Raw genomic sequence first — 14325 nt, 5'->3', positions numbered from 1 at the left:
GTTCGAGCTTTGATCGCACTGTTTGTCATGTGATGGAAACACTGTTTTCTCTCCTGAAACTCACCAATTAACTTGTAATCCACTGACCCCACCGGCTTCCCCTCCCCCAGAGGAGACAGTTGAAGATCCTGGTCCTCACTTTCACAGCCCCCCATGGTCTTGCTCCCCCCGACCTCTGCCACCTCCTAATCCCCCACCATCCTGTCCACTCCCTCCGCTCAGTGCGCTGTGGTCTGCTTCTCGTTCCCCGCCTCCATGATTCTATATAATAGATGGCCTGATTTCCTGCCCACTGTTGGCGGGCGCTCTGCCTTCTGCCACTCTGCCCCACCCTCTGCAACTCCATCCCACAGTCCCTCCGCCTCCCCCCCCCTCCCTTGTCCAGCGAGGACCACCCTCCCCGTTAGTCAGGGCTTTGGCTGCTGTGTTAACAGGAGCTGAGGGGGAGGATTCCCTGCCCCCAGTGACTGGTCTGCCCCAGGTCCTGCTGATGAGCCAGGCCGGGCTGTGCTGTCATCACCGGTTCCCTGGGATACTGTGGACCCTCCTGGCTCAGGGACCGGACCAGAGACCGTCATAGAGGGGGGGCTCGATTCTGACATTCCCTAAGGCCGGAGTCCTGTCCACAGACAATGAGCATTAAATCAGTTTTGATTACTTTTAATTATCTTAAAAAAAAGGCCTCTGAGATAGATAGCAATAATAATAATCATTGCGTTTGACACAGCGCCTTATCACGTCATAGAAAACATCTCAAAACGCTTCACAGAATATACGGTAAAGTGAATTGACAGTATAATCTGTGGGCGAAACGTGGCAGCCCATTGCGTACAGCATCGTCCCCACAAACAGACGTGGCTTGAAGTGAACGATTGTTTTATTAACCCCTGAAAAGAGATCCGACATTCGACTAACAACCGGGTTCCTACTTACTGTTCGGTAAACAGAGACGTGTGGAGTGAGGAAACTTGACCAACATTTCTCTCTGCTGGGAATCAAACCCAGGTCTCTCGCTTGCGAGACAAGTGCTCTAACCACTGAGCTACAGGACTCTACGCTAATGATAATAAAAGCTCATTGCACTATAGAATAGAACCCAACGGGGGCATAAACTGGGGGAGAGTTAAACAGAAGGTTAAGTAAATGGTTATTTACATAGATTTACTGGACTGTACGGTGTGGAGATGGGCCTTCAGCCCAACGAGTCTGTGCCAGTGTTTATACCCCACAGTAGACACACAATCCTCCCACTTCTCCCTCTGACTCAGGCAGTGCTCCAGATTGTCACCGTTCTCTGGGTGAAGGAGTTCCTCCTATTCTGGTTGACATCCCTTTGGCGCTAATATACACTTGTGTCCGTCTCCTGGTTACAGACTCCCCAACAAGTTGCAGTTGCCTATTTATGCTGACTTTATCAAACCCTTTTATAATTGTAAACACCTCCATTAGGCCCTCTCTTGAGTGATTCTTCTCTGGCAAAAAACAGCCCAACCTCTCCCGTCTGCCCTAATACCAGTCGCCAACCAGCACTGGTACAATCGGAGTAAACCTTCGCTGTTATCTTTCCATCGCTGGTATATGGACTGTGGAGTCCTGTAGCTCAGCGGTTAGAGTAGGGTTTGATTCCTGGTAGGACTAAATGTTGGGCAAGTTTCCTTCCTCCACACACGCGCCTCTGTTTAACCAGCAGTTAGTAGGAACCCGGCTGTTAGTCGATTGGCAAATTGCTTTTCTGGGGGAAGTAATTCCTTCAAAAAGAAATAAAAAATGTGTCACTCAGTCCAGGCTGTTTGTGGGGACGTCACTGTGTGCAATTGGCTGCTGTGTGTCGCCCACAAAATATACAGTCAATTCACTTTGCAGTACAATCTGTGAAGGGCTTTGAGACGTCTCGATGATGTGATAAGGTGATAATAATAATAATAATAATAATAATCCTTGCATTTGATATAGCGCTTTTCACGTCGGGAGGACGTCCCAAAGCGCTTCACAGAACACACTGTAAAGTGAATTGACTGTATATTTGTGGGCGAACGCGGCGGCCAATTGCGCACAGCAATGTCCCACAAACAGTCGCGGATTGAAAATGACCAATTTATTATTGGTTTTGGTTTTGGAGGATTATTATTAGGCTCTGTGTGGAGTAAGGAAACTTGCCCGAGGTTTCGTGATATATCAAATGCAAGGATTATTTTTGTTTGTGGAGTCCTGAAGCTCAGTGGTGAGAGCACTCGCCTCGCAAGTCAGAGACCTGAGGTTAGGGCGAGACCACAGCTTCCTCATTCCCACTGCCCTCTGTGTACAGCAGTTCCTCCTAATCTCCCAAATCATCTGTCTATGGTCCTGTTGCTCAGTGGTTAGAGCACTTGCTTTGCATGCGAGAGGATTCGGGTTCGATTCCTGGGCGAGGAGAACATTTTTCCTGACACCACCCACACACACACACACACACACACACACACACACACACATTGTTTACCAGCAGTAAGTAGGAACCCGGCTGTTAGTCGATTGGCAGATCGCTTTTCTGGGGTAATAATACCTTTTTTAAAATAATAATTTGGTCCATCAATCCAGACTGTTTGTGGGACGTCGCTGGTGCAATTGGCGCCGTGTTTCGCCCCAAAATATAGTCAATTGGCTTTACAGTATATTCTGTGAAGCTTTGAGACGTCTCGATGATGCATTGAAATGCATTTGCCATTTAAGTGCCCACTCAGCAAGTTTATTAATGTTTTGCTGTAATGTGTGACCGTCCTCCTCTGGATACTATTCCCCCCGATCTGGTCTCGTCCGCAAATATTGAAATTGTCCTTCTGATTCACGAGTCCAAATCATTAATGTATATTGTGAACAACAGTGGATCCCAATCCCCATCCTTGTGGAACCCCACTGCCCACCCCCTGCCAGTCTGAGCCGCTGCCCTTACCCCTACTCTCTGCTGTCTGTTTTGCAGCAGATTGCTATCCATTCTGCTATTTTCCCCGACTCCACATGCTCTGTGGATGTGTCAGTCCAGTTTCAAACACTGTGCAACAATAAGGTGAACTTACAGAGCCTTTCACTAAGATACGGTCTCGGAGACCACCAGCACAGACATGACAGAACACAGCAGGGATGGGTGAGAAGAGAGAGCCCCAGTGGGGAGTGAGCCCCAGCACAGACACGATGGGAGAGAGAGAGAGAGAGAGCAGGGAATGGGGTTAGAGGAGAGAGCCCCAGTGGGGGAGAGAGCCCCAGCACAGACACGATGGGGAAAGAGAGAGAGAGAGAGAGAGAGAGCTGGGAATGGGGTTAGAGGAGAGAGCCCCAGTGGGGGAGTGAGCCCCAGCACAGACACGATGGAGAGAGAGAGAGAGAGAGAGAGGGAATGGGTTAGAGGAGAGAGCCCCAGTGGGGAGTGAGCTCCAGCACAGACACGATGGGGAGAGAGAGAGAGAGAGAGCAGGGAATGGGGTTAGAGGAGAGAGCCCAGTGGGGGAGTGAGCCCCAGCACAGACACGATGGGAGAGAGAGAGAGAGAGAGCAGGGAATGGGGTTAGAGTAGAGAGCTCCAGTGGGGGAGTGAGCCCCAGCACAGACACGATGGGGAGAGAGAGAGAGCAGGGTCCCTCTGCCTTGCCCCCTCCCTCTCTCCCCACCTTCCCTCCGCCTTACCCCCTCCCTCTCTCCCCTCCTTCCCTCTGCCTTGCCCCCTCCCTCTCTCCCCACCTTCCCTCCGCCTTACCCCCTTCCTCTCTCCCCTCCTTCCCTCTGCCTTGCCCCCTCCCTCTCTCCCCTCCTTCCCTCTGCCTTGCCCCTCCCTCTCTCCCACCTTCCCTCCGCCTTACCCCCTCCCTCTCTCCCCTCCTTCCCTCTGCCTTGCCCCCTCCCTCTCTCCCCACCTTCCCTCTGTCTTGCCCCCTCCCTCTCTCCCCACCTAAAGACCTTCCATTTTGATCATGTTTACAGTCACCCCCCCCCCCCCCCCACCCCTGCCCTTGGCTCGTTGTCAGCCTGTGTTGCAATGTGAAACTCTCTGAAACACTCTGGGCACTACCCTGCATGAAAGGCGCTGTGTAAGTGTAAGTTGTTGTTGTTGTACAGGTGTACACTCCATTGTAAGCGTATCTCACGGAGTTCTGTAGCTCAGTGGTTAAAGCACTCACTTTGCAAGTGAGAGACCTGAGTTCAATCCCCGGGGGGTCAGTCAGGGCCAAACCTCGGGCAAGTTTCCTGACTCCACACAGAGCCTAATAATAATCCCTCCAAAACCAAAAACAATAATAAATTGGTCATTTTCAATCCACGACTGTTTGGGGGACATTGCTGTGCGCAATTGGCTGTCACATTCGCCCACAAATATACAGTCAATTCACTTTACAGTGTGTTCTGTGAAGCGCTTTGAGACGTCCTCCCGACGTGAAAAGCGCTACATCAAATGCAAGGATTATTATTATTATTATTATATCTGATCAACACACGTCATCTTTTGAGCACAGTTGGTTGAATGGGTTTCTACATAATGGGTAGAAGTGGAGTCCTGTAGCTCAGTGGTTGGGCACTAAACCTGGGTTCGATTCCCAGGTGAGTCAGTTTCCTTACTCCACACACCCGCCTCTGTTTACCAGCAGTGAGGAACCCGGTCGTTACTCGATTGGTGGATCGCTTTTCTGGGGGTAATAATTCCTTCAAAAATAATAATAAATTGGTCGCTCAACCTAAGACTTGTTTGTGAGACGTCGCTGTGCGCAATTGGCTGCTGTGTTTCACCCACAAAATATACAGTTAATTCACTTTATAGTATATCCTGTGAAGCGCTTTGAGACGTCTCGAAGACTCGATAAGGCGCAATATCAAATACAAGGATTATTATTATATCAAATACAAGGATTATTATTATATCAAATACAAGGATTATTATTATATCAAATACAAGGACTATTATTATATCAAATACAAGGACTATTATTATATCAAATACAAGGATTATTATTATATCAAATATAAGGACTATTCGAAGTGCTCAGAGGCTCAGAGAGCACAAACGAGATCTCGGTCCCAAGGTGATCCATCTGATGGGGTTTTCAACTCCCCATTGAGGAAAGAATATCCTCGACCTGGAGAGGCAATGTCAATGGATGATACCGGGTATGAAAAATATATGAACCTGTGATGAGAGGGTAAATTAGATAATGGTGTCATTCTCACAACAGGAATCTCTTCAACACGCAATGAGGCACGAACAATCTACCAGAATGAGTCCATCCATATGGGGAACCAGGTCAGGATAGTTACTAAAACAACCTCTGGTCAACATGGTTCCATCTCACTGTCTGTGGCATGAAGTGAGCAGCTGTTAACTCCCCTGAATCTCGCCAACTGACTCAAATTATTGACTGGATAATCAACTGCCTGAAAATAATTATGTTCTAAAAACTTTATATTTCATGTTCTTACAGGATAATGAGGTCCCAGATCGTCCATATGAGGTGAGACGGTTTATTTCATTCCTTGAGACATAATAATAAATCAGCAATGTCTCACACACAGCCACAAAGTGAAGGACCAATTCTATTTGGGGGATTGTTGATCAGGAAATGAGGACAGAAAAACTGGCAAAATTACCAACAAAACCTCAATGTGCCCCATTGTCTGTGCTGTACTTTCTATGATTCTGAGCTTTTACTAAGAAAAGGCAATTGAAACAAGTTCTCTCTTGACTTTAACAGAGAATAGGACCACAATCTTCAGAGGACAGCAACCTGACAGGTATGTTTGAGGAATATTCTCCAGAACTCACTGAAGAGAGAAAGTGGTGTATAATTGTTGGTCAAAGCCAAGATTCACAGCCAGAAATTCCGTCTTTTGTAACAAAAGTGTCTATTGATTCAAGTCAACATCCATTTCCCAAAGCAAATAGCATCTCCATTCAACCCAACACAAAGCACAGCTCTCTGTGTGTTACGGATGTCTGGTTCAGCTTTGCTCTGTGTGAGATAAACCACTGTGATCAGATCACCGTCCTGTCTCTCCAATCCCTGGGCCCGAGTCCTAACCCCCTTCCTGACGAGAGAGACTGCTTCCTGTTCCACCCGATACATACAACACGACATTTACACACGATGGCATTTCACATCGCGAGGACCTCCCAGGACTCGGGACAGTCAGGGATTTGGGCTCAGGGAGTGGGTGGGGGTTGGGGTAAGGGAGGGTGGGAGGACGGCCCAAAGTCATGGTCGGCTGAAGAAGAGGGACTTGAGACGGGCCATGAAGGAGGCAAGTGAGGGGGTGAGACAGAGGGACTGTGGGATGGAGTTCCAGAAGGTGGGGGCAGAGAGGCTGGAGCCCGACCGTCGATGGTGGGGTGGTCAGCGGAGGATGTGAAGCAGGTCGGAGCCCACTGAGCGGAGGGAGGGGACAGGTTGGTAAGGGGTTAGCAGGGCAGAGGTAGCAAGAGGGAAGGCCATGGAGGGCTTTGAAGGTGAGGATGAGGATGTTGATCTCTGTCCTCTCGGTGATGGGGATCCAGTGGAGCCGGACGAGGGTGGGGGTGATGGGGTCACGGAGCCTGGTCCGGGGGAGGACATGAGCTGCAGAGTTTGGATGACTTGACACCTATTCTTACAGTTGCTGCTCCCAAAGTGTATGAGAACATCAACAATGTGCAAAGAGCAAAGAACAAAGTGAGTAAAACAATTGTTGGAGAGCATTAATGTTCGAGCTTTGATCGCACTGTTTGTCATGTGATGGAAACACTGTTTTCTCTCCTGAAACTCACCAATTAACTTGTACTCCACTGACCCCACCGGCTTCCCCTCCCCCATATTCTATGATTCTATATAATCGAATGCCTGAAATTAATTATATTCCATAATCATTGTGGACCCCAGAGTGTGCGTTGGGGTAACTGCTGGAGGCTAACCAGCTAAACCCACATAGTTTGCCATTGACTCGCTTTCCCGCTGCTTGTCCAGCGAGGACCACCCTCCCCGTTAGTCAGGGCTTTGGCTGCTGTGTTAACAGGAGCTGAGGGGGAGGATTCCCTGCCCCCAGTGACTGGTCTGCCCCAGGTCCTGCTGATGAGCCAGGCCGGGCTGTGCTGTCATCACCGGTTCCCTGGGATACTGTGGACCCTCCTGGCTCAGGAACCGGACCAGAGACCGTCATAGAGGGGGGGCTCGATTCTGACATTCCCTAAGGCCGGAGTCCTGTCCACAGACAATGTACATTAAATCAGTTTTGATTACTTTGAATTACCTTAAAAGAAGCCCAAGGACAGAGATAATAATAATCTTTGCATTTGATATAGTGCCTTATCATGAAAACATCTCAAAGCTCACAGTATAATCTGTGGGTGAAACGTGGCAGCCCATTGCGTACAGCATCGTCCCCACAAACAGTCGTGGATTGAAGTGAACGATTGTTTTATTAACCCCTGAAAAGAGATCCGACATTCGACTAACAACCGGGTTCCTACTTACTGTTCAGTAAACAGAGACGTGTGGAGTGAGGAAACTTGACCAACATTTCTCTCTGCTGGGAATCAAACCCCGGTCTCTCGCTTGCGAGACAAGTGCTCTAACCACTGAGCTTCAGGACTCTACGGTAATGATAATAAAAGCTCATTGCACTATAGAATAGAACCCAACGGGGGCATAAACTGGGGGAGAGTTAAACAGAAGGTTAAGTAAATGGTTATTTACATAGATTTACCTGGACTGTAGGTGTGGAGATGGGCCTTCAGCCCAACGAGTCTGTGCCAGTGTTTATACCCCACAGTAGACACACAATCCTCCCACTTCTCCCTCTGACTCAGGCAGTGCTCCAGATTGTCACCGTTCTCTGGGTGAAGGAGTTCCTCCTATTCTGGTTGACATCCCTTTGGCGCTAATATACACTTGTGTCCGTCTCCTGGTTACAGACTCCCCAACAAGTTGCAGTTGCCTATTTATGCTGACTTTATCAAACCCTTTTATAATTGTAAACACCTCCATTAGGCCCTCTCTTGAGTGATTCTTCTCTGGCAAAAAACAGCCCAACCTCTCCCGTCTGCCCTAATACCAGTAGCCAACCAGCACTGGTACAGTCATAGTAAACCTTCGCTGTTATCTTTCCATCGCTGGTATATGGACTGTGGAGTCCTGTAGCTCAGCGGTTAGAGTAGGGTTTGATTCCTGGTAGGACTAAATGTTGGGCAAGTTTCCTTCCTCCACACACGCGCCTCTGTTTAACCAGCAGTTAGTAGGAACCCGGCTGTTAGTCGATTGGCAAATTGCTTTTCTGGGGGAAGTAATTCCTTCAAAAAGAAATAAAAAATGTGTCACTCAGTCCAGGCTGTTTGTGGGGACGTCACTGTGCGCAATTGGCTGCTGTGTGTCGCCCACAAAATATACAGTCAATTCACTTTGCAGTATATTCTGTGAAGGGCTTTGAGACGTCTCGATGATGTGATAAGGTGATATATCAAATGCAAGGATTATTTTTGTAGCTCAGTGGTTAGAGCACTCGCCTCGCAAGCCAGAGACCTGAGGTTAGGGCGAGACCACAGCTTCCTCATTCCCACTGCCCTCTGTGTACAGCACTTCCTCCTCATCTCATTTACCATCTGTCTATGGTCCTGTTGCTCAGTGGTTAGAGCACTTGCTTTGCCTGCGAGAGGACCCGGGTTCGATTCCTGGGCGAGGAGAACATTTTTCCTGACTCCACCCACACACACACACACACACACACACACATTGTTTACCAGCGGTAAGGAGGAACCCGGCTGTTAGTCGATTGGCGGATTGCTTTTCTGGGGTAATAATACCTTTTTTAAAATAATAATTTGGTCCATCAATCCAGACTGTTTGTGGGACGTCGCTGGTGCAATTGGCGCCGTGTTTCGCCCCAAAATATAGTCAATTGGCTTTACAGTATATTCTGTGAAGCTTTGAGACGTCTCGATGATGCATTGAAATGCATTTGCCATTTAAGTGCCCACTCAGCAAGTTTATTAATGTTTTGCTGTAATGTGTGACCGTCCTCCTCTGGATACTATTCCCCCCGATCTGGTCTCGTCCACAAATATTGAAATTGTCCTTCTGAGTCCCGAGTCCAAATCATTAATGTATATTGTGAACAACAGTGGGTCCCAATCCCCATCCTTGTGGAACCCCACTGCCCACCCCCTGCCAGTCTGAGCCGCTGCCCTTTACCCCTACTCTCTGCTGTCTGTTTTGCAGCAGATTGCTATCCATTCTGCTATTTTCCCCGACTCCACATACTCTGTGGATGTGTCAGTCCAGTTTCAAACACTGTGCAACAATAAGGTGAACTTACAGAGCCTTTCACTAAGATACGGTCTCGGAGACCACCAGCACAGACATGACAGAACACAGCAGGGGATGGGGTTAGAGGAGAGGAGAGAGCCCCAGTGGGGGAGTGAGTCCCAGCACAGACACGATGGGGAGAGAGAGAGAGAGAGAGCAGGGAATGGGGTTAGAGTAGAGAGCTCCAGTGGGGGAGAGAGCTCGAGCACAGACACGATGGGGAGAGAGAAAGAGAGAGAGCAGGGAATGGGGTTAGAGGAGAGAGCCCCAGTGGGGGAGAGAGCTCGAGCACAGACACGATGGGGAGAGAGAGAGAGAGAGAGAGAGAGAGAGCAGGGGATGGGGTGAGAAGAGAGAGCTCCAGTGGGGGAGTGAGCCCCAGCACAGACACGATGGGGAGAGAGAGAGAGCAGGGAATGGGGTTAGAGGAGAGAGCCCCAGTGGGGGAGTGAGCTCCAGCACAGACACGATGGGGAGAGAGAGAGAGCAGGGAATGGGGTTAGAGTAGAGAGCCCCAGTGGGGGAGAGAGCTCCAGCACAGACACGATGGGAAGAGAGAGAGAGAGAGAGCAGGGAATGGGGTTAGAGGAGAGAGCCCCAGTGGGGGAGTGAGCCCCAGCAAAGACATGATGGGGGGAGAGAGAGAGAGAGAGAGAGCAGGGAATGGGGTTAGAGTAGAGAGCCCAGTGGGGGAGTGAGCCCCAGCACAGACACGATGGGGAGAGAGAGAGAGCAGGGAATGGGGTTAGAGGAGAGAGCCCCAGTGAGGGAGTGAGCCCCAGCACAGACACGATGGGGAGAGAGAGAGAGAGAGAGAGAGAGCAGGGAATGGGGTTAGAGGAGAGAGCCACAGTGGGGGAGAGAGCCCCAGTACAGACACGATGGGGAGAGAGAGAGAGCAGGGAATGGGGTTAGAGGAGAGAGCCCCAGTGGGGGAGTGAGCCCCAGCACAGACACGATGGGGAGAGAGAGAGAGAGAGAGAGTGAGAGAGCAGGGAATGGGGTTAGAGTAGAGAGCCCCAGTGGGGGAGTGAGCCCCAGCACAGACACGATGGGGAGAGAGAGAGAGAGAGCAGGGAATGTGGTTAGAGGAGAGAGCCCCAGTGGGGGAATGAGCTCCAGCACAGACACGATGGGGAGAGAGAGAGAGAGCAGGGAATGGGGTTAGAGTAGAGAGCCCCAGTGGGGGAGTGAGCCCCAGCACAGACACGATGGGGAGAGAGAGAGAGAGAGCAGGGAATGGGGTTAGAGTAGAGAGCCACAGTGGGGGAGAGAGCTCGAGCACAGACACGATGGGGAGAGAGAGAGAGAGAGAGAGAGAGAGCAGGGAATGGGGTTGGAGGAGAGAGCCACAGTGGGGGAGAGAGCTCGAGCACAGACACAGACATCGTTCTGTGCTGTAAACACAATCTATGATGATATTGTTGATCAGATGTGAAACACAAAGACAGGTTTCCGTTGCTCTCTGTCCCTTCAGCACAACTCTTCCCATCTCCTGACTGTTTATATTCACTCTGACTTTCTTACTGCAGGAACTCGCTGAGGCCTCTGATCCCAATGCCACCTACACGGTGAGAGATGATTCATATTTCATTGTGTGGGATCCAAACGTCCTCTTGTAGCCTCTGCCCTGAGCCCTGCACCATGTGCCAGTGGCCATGAGGGCAACATACCCTCCTCCAGACCTCTGCCAACCCTCTGCTGAGAGCTGCTGCCCACGGGGTGGTGGGTGGGTGGGTGGGTGGGGGGCGGTGGTCAGCTGTGTGTCCATGGTGTGTCAGCACCTGTCTCCTCAGTGCAGCTCACTGTGTACGTGCTGCTGACAGTCACCCCGTCACACTCTCTACCCCAGGCTCCCTGATTCCTGTTCCCCCCAGCGACCTGCCACACCTTGTGACACGAGTGGAGACCTGTAGCTCAGGGGTTGGACCCCTCGCCTCACAAGCGAGAGGAACTGAGTACGATTCCCGGGCGGGTCAGGGAGAAACCTTAGACAGGTTTCCTTATGTTTTAATGGCGTGATCAGGCGCTGTATGAAATGCTCGGATTACTATTTATTATTATTATTATTTGCACCGCTGACTGTTACACCTGTGACATTAGTGACATTCTCTTCCTGTCTTCTCTGGCCAGACTTTACAGCCACATGATCAGTCCCTGTACAGTGACCTGAGAGGCAAAATGGTTGGATAACTGTCTGAACAGACGGGGACTGGAGCCGTGAAGTGCTGATGTGCGGCTTATTCAACCCCAACACGGCCGGGATCAGCAAACCATCTCCTCCCCCTCCCGTTCCCAGCACCTTCTCTTTGTGCAGTTGCTGGACTGGAGTCTGGCGGTTTGTATCACCCACAGTTTGTTTCTCTGTGTTCAAGAACTCTGGAGCGTAATTCTCATGTGGTGCTCACATGGTCCCACTCAGTGATATCATCCACAGGTGTGGGGTAAACTCTATCTCTCTGCCTCCACCCTGGACTCCAGGACCCACTGCTGTCCTGACGGATTGTCTGTCCGGCATCAAGTCCTGGATGAGAGCTGAGTTTCTCCAGTTGAACGTCGACAAGACCGAGGCTCTCCTGCTTGGCTCCCGTCAGCACCTCCTGACCTCAGGCGCTGACAGCATCAGTGTCCATGGATGCCCTCTCCCCATCACCGAGCCGTACAGAACCCGGTGTCTTGTTCAACCTCAACTGTCCTTTAAACCCCACATCCGTGCCATGACCCATTCGGCCTTGTCCCACCTCCGCAACACTGCCGCCTCCACCACTCTCTCTCCCTCAGGCTGCTGAGCCCTTATTCACTCAATCATTAAATCCAGGCGTGACTCTCTCACTCCCTTTAACCCCTCCCTCCCTCCATGGCCTCGCTCCTCACTCGCTCTGCACCTGTTAAAGCTTCACCAACATGTCCTCTCCCTCTGCTCTGCACACACTGACCTGCTCCACGGCCCCCGCCCTCTGGATCTGCATCCAGGAGCCCCTCCACCTCAGCCCCTCACCTGCCTCCTTGGCCACCGGCCTCAAGAGCTGCCTTCTCAATCGTGCCTTCAGTCATCAACTGCACACACCTTACATACACGCTAACACACACGCTTACACACACGCTTACATACACGCTGACACACACATGCTTACACACACGCTTACATACACGCTGACACACATGCTTGCACACACATACACTTACACACACACACATGCTTACACACATGCTTACATACACACTCTTACACACACACTCGCACTTACACACATGCTTACACACACACACATGCTTATACACACACATTCACACACGCACAGACATACACCGCACACACTTACACACACAGAGACATGAGGACACACACACAAATGCAGCAAATGGCCAACATCTAATATATCCACAAGTAATTTTTAATAGAGTTAAATATATTATTAAATATAAGTATTATTTTTATATTTTTATAATAGTTTATGAATCGCTCTGAGACGCTGCCCTGTGCGGAGGGCGCTGTGTCAGTGCAAGTTGTTGTTGTTAGGATTATTAATATTATAACATAAGAATTTGCTCAACGAAAGAAGACAAAGGTCCATCCAGTTCAGCTTCCACTATCCCGGCAGTCGCTTGACATGTCTTGTCCCAAACTGTACACTGTGTGTCTCTCTCTCTGTCTGTGTGTCTCTCTGTGTGTGTGTGTGTGTCTTTGTCTGTGTGTCTGTGTGTGTGTGTCTTTGTCTGTGTGTGTCTGTATGTGCGTCTTTGTGGGTGTGTGTTTCTGAGTCTGTGTGTGCGTGTTTGTCTGTGTGTGTCTCTATGTGTGTGTGTTTGTGTGTGTGTATCTCTCACTTTGTGTGTGTGTGTTTCTGAGTCTGTGTGTGTTTGTTCGTGTGTGTCTCTGTTTGTCTGTGTGTGTCTGTGTGTGTGTGTCTCTGTTTGTCTGTGTGTGTGTCTCTGTGTGTGTGTCTGTGTGTGGGTCTATGTACTATATTTCCACATATTAATTCCTCACAGAAATTTATCTTATTTGTTTTTGAAAAAATTAACATTTTTGCTTCCACCATCTTAATAAAAAATAAAAATCATTGCCTTTGACCGAGTGTCTTATCAGGTCTTTGAGACGTCACAAAGCGCTTCACAGGATACGCTGTAAAGTGAATTGACTGTACGTTTTGTGCGAGAAACGCGACAGCTAATTGCACACAGGAAATTTTTTATAACACCAATAACCTTGTCAGTTGGTATTGTGAAAGCAATTTCCCAGTCAGGAAGTGAATGTCACATTAATAATACATCCACAAGAATTGTTGATACAACACATGTCACGTCTCAAAGCGCTTCACGGGATACACCTTAAAGTGTAGAGACTGTGTGTTTTGGGGCTAAACGCGGCAGCCAATCGCGCCCGGCGACGTCCCCACAAACAGCCGTGGGTTGAGTGACCAAATTATTATTATTATTATTAACAAGCGGCTTCTTACTTACTGCTGTGTGTGTGTATGTGTGGAGTAAGGAAACTTACCCAACGTTTCAGATTGCAAAGCGAGGTGCTAACCGCTGACTGGGGGGGGGGGGGGGGGGGGATTGATTGCCACACCCCATTGCCAGTACCTTACCATCAGCTGTGAGGACACTTCCCCTCTCCCCCCCCACACCTCCTCCAGGGAACTAACCCGGTGTTGAGCAATATTGATTGCTTCACAGAATATACTGTAAAATGTAGTGACTATGTGTTTTGTGGGCGAAACGCGGAAGCCAATTGTGCTCAGTGACGTCACCACAAACAGTCGTGGATTGAAGTGACCGATTCATTTTTGTTTGAAGGAATTATTACTCACGGAAATCGACTACCAACCGGATCCTACTCACTACAAGGCAAACAGTGACGTGTGGAGTAAGGAAACTTGCCCAACGTTTCTCCCTGTCCCACCCGGGAATCGAACCCAGATCCTCTCGTTTGCCGGGCGAGGGGTCTACCCACTGAGCTACAGGATCATCACTATCATGGCTTCTCTGCTGAAAGATCACTGCTGGAGCTTTCTTGGATTCCTTATTT

Source organism: Callorhinchus milii, unplaced genomic scaffold (genome assembly GCF_018977255.1).
Source record: "Callorhinchus milii isolate IMCB2004 unplaced genomic scaffold, IMCB_Cmil_1.0 Scaffold81, whole genome shotgun sequence".
NCBI lineage: Eukaryota > Metazoa > Chordata > Chondrichthyes > Chimaeriformes > Callorhinchidae > Callorhinchus > Callorhinchus milii.
The sequence above is the reverse complement of the archived record's forward strand: the minus strand, read 5'-3'. Positions refer to the sequence as shown.